The sequence below is a fragment of the Bactrocera latifrons genome, unplaced genomic scaffold (genome assembly GCF_001853355.1).
Source record: "Bactrocera latifrons isolate USDA-ARS-PBARC rearing strain unplaced genomic scaffold, ASM185335v1 scaffold_363, whole genome shotgun sequence".
Classification (NCBI taxonomy): domain Eukaryota; kingdom Metazoa; phylum Arthropoda; class Insecta; order Diptera; family Tephritidae; genus Bactrocera; species Bactrocera latifrons.
Genome location: NW_017537005.1, coordinates 48,594 through 51,719, shown reverse-complemented (window position 1 = coordinate 51,719; position 3,126 = coordinate 48,594).

Below are 3,126 nucleotides of genomic sequence, written 5' to 3'. Positions count from 1 at the left end.
TGCCTAACTTCATCAACACATCGTAACGCATGAGGCATAGATCGCAACCAGTATCCAGCAATGCTGACAACGTAAACCCRTTGATAGTTAGTTCTTTGAAAACTACGCTGCCAAGGGACRCCATACGCATCATTTCAAGCGTATTTACTCTTGCACCCTCGCTTTTTACCTCCGTTCTCTTCTTTGGGCACTCTGCAATRCGATGCCCTGGCTGATTACACCCAAAACACTGTGATAGTCGTTGCTGTTTGCAGGTATTCGACAGATGGCCAGCTTCTCCACACCTATAACAAATTTTTCTACTGGGTCCATGATCTTTAGTGACAGAATTATTGTCTTCACGCTTGTTTTGAAATGTACTCACATTGGGTTGACGCCCCGAGCGAACTTTTTCATAAACAAGTATCTGAGCTYTTAATTCTTCTATCGAACTCGCCTGATACAAATTAGCTTTGTTTGGTCTGGTATCTGGKATTCCCTCCACAAAATATTCGATGAGACTTCTTTCGTCTAGCCTTATTGGCCTACCTATGTCCATAAGGCTATAAAGATATTCCCGATAATCTTCATTTGGGCGCTTTCGCCGATTCCTAAGTGCCCGATGCACTTCGATTGACGATGTTACTACTCCAAATTCTTTTTGCAAACATTGTTTAAGTGCACTCCAACTAGTTATGTCTCGTTGACTGCGAACGAAAATTTTCGCGGCACCCTTCAATAATTGTTTCCCGTATATAAACTTGCCATGGCATTGGATTCAAAATCATCGAGCCACTCCTCGAATGGGTGTTGTCCCGTACCACTACCACGCAGAGTGAAGACCGGAAACCCGGACCCCATTGCCGGCAACATGTTGTCTTGCACTAAGCTTGTTTCACTGTCTGATCTCTCCTCTTCGGCATCTACAGTCAGTCCAAAATGCTCAAAAAGTCTGTCCTGTAACGTGGCTTTACGGCCACTTGTCGATAAGCCCAGTGCTAACAATTTTTCCTTTAACCCATTCACTGTCAATAAAAMAATCTGTTGCCTGTCCATGTTGACTGTTAACAAGAGTAAATAGTATAGAGTTTTCAATACAATTTAGGTATTTAATACATAATAAGTAAAAATGAATCATAAAATATACGTTGACAAGTTTTGCTTTCATATAACAACTTGAATACAAAGTTAATTCTTATGATTTAAATTTAAATTTAAGGCAATTAATTTTCACAATTTGTCTTTCTGAAACTGACTTCAATTTTGTTTACTTCAAAGCTCATTTAACAATTTGAYTTACAATTCTTAGTAGTTTTCTTTTTTATAATAATACAAATTTGAACATAAATGTAGGGAGTGACAAATACACTTGATAAAAAAAAGATCTACGTCCGACTTCAACTTTTCTTTTAGGCTTTCAATTCTCCGGCCATTACATTGCCCCATCGGTTGCTAGTCCGATAACATTTTTAAGATGAATATTTCGTTGCATAAAGAATTTTTTAATATTTAAGTAGATGGAATTCGCATCGCAATACTTTAATTCTATTAAACCTAAAAATTTGTCATGAACACTTCTGGAAAAGTTGTCAAAACATCGAAGAATAAAAATTAAGCATTTTTTTTGTCGAAACATCCATGGTTTCATCCACAATCAGAGAAAATTTGTTCGTTCTTAATTTTTCGGTAATTTCTTCACATGACCTCTTACCCAACTGATCCACCAATTCTGTGGCTTTTGTTCGGCCGCAATGAAGCTGCTGTGCAATTCGAGAATTGTGGCAAATAAGAAACATAACCATAGTTAACTCCGCATGATGTACTTGCTTAGACATTTGTTGATGTTCTTCATCCAAAAACTTGTCCATTTGGATAAACATCAAACATTTTCTGTTCGTTTTTTTGTGGATTGGGAAAACATGTTTTTTTTTTTAAATGATAAATGGTTTGACAGCTTCTTATCATAAGCTATGCAATAGCGACACCCACCTTTATTCCGCAACCAAGAAAATCTCGATAGCCAGTCATCTCGGAATTTTCTCCAAGTTTGTTTTACGGGATGTGTTTCACTGCACACTATGAGCATATTTTCACTTACCCATTCATGTTATTATTTATTAAGTTTATTTAAAAAAAAATTAAACGCGCAATATCCAACACCACTTGACAAGTGGAAAGCAGAAGAACAGTGCAGCATTGCCATAAACAAAAAAATAAACAAAAAACCGCACCCACATTGGTGTTTTTACTGTGGCTGTTGTTATTTGATAAATTTTTTGTTATTTATCGCACCGCTGGAACAGTGCTGGTTTCATTTATATCAAATGTGCTTAAGACTACTAACCAGGGAAGAATTTTATAGTACGTTTCTAAAATGTTTCTACAAAACTATTTGAAAAAAATTAAAGATAATACAATTCAATCGAAATGGACTTAAATTTTGAAAATTTACCGAAATGAATAAAAATTCCACATTTTACCAAGAGGAAAATAATTTACCACATTTGGTAAAATTTTACCAAATCGGCAACCCTGGAGAGAAGCTGCTTGTCGCTCGCTGTTGTCTAAGTGGTCAATGCATTATGTATTCTCACTGCGTTCGATAATTATCGATATTCTAACTCCAAATATACATTTTACAACACGTTGACACACATGATAATGGAAATAACTAAAAAATAACTTTTAAAAACAAGTCAATATAAAAATAATGAAAAAATAGAAAAAAAACAAATAAATCTCAACAAAGACTTCTTTGTCTGCACTGACAGCAACACAAATATCTGGACAATCCAGACGAATCCAGACCATCTGACAACCCTATATACATATGTTAACTTTTTTCATGGGCACTAATTACTTAGCGATTAAGTCAACGAAATCGTTATGATTCAGATTGATATAAACATGGTACAATYCTATTGAAGTGTTTACCTTCAACGTTGGTATGAAATTATCTCTAATAATTTTTGTAGCACTAAAAGATATCAGTCGAAATGTCGAAACGTATTACTCAAAAAGTGATTCGACGTTTGAAATGTCCGAAAAATTTATTAATATCGGGTGATTTTTTTGAGGTTAGGATTTTCATGCATTAGTATTTGACAGATCACGTGGGATATCAGACATGGTGTCAAAGAGAAAGAT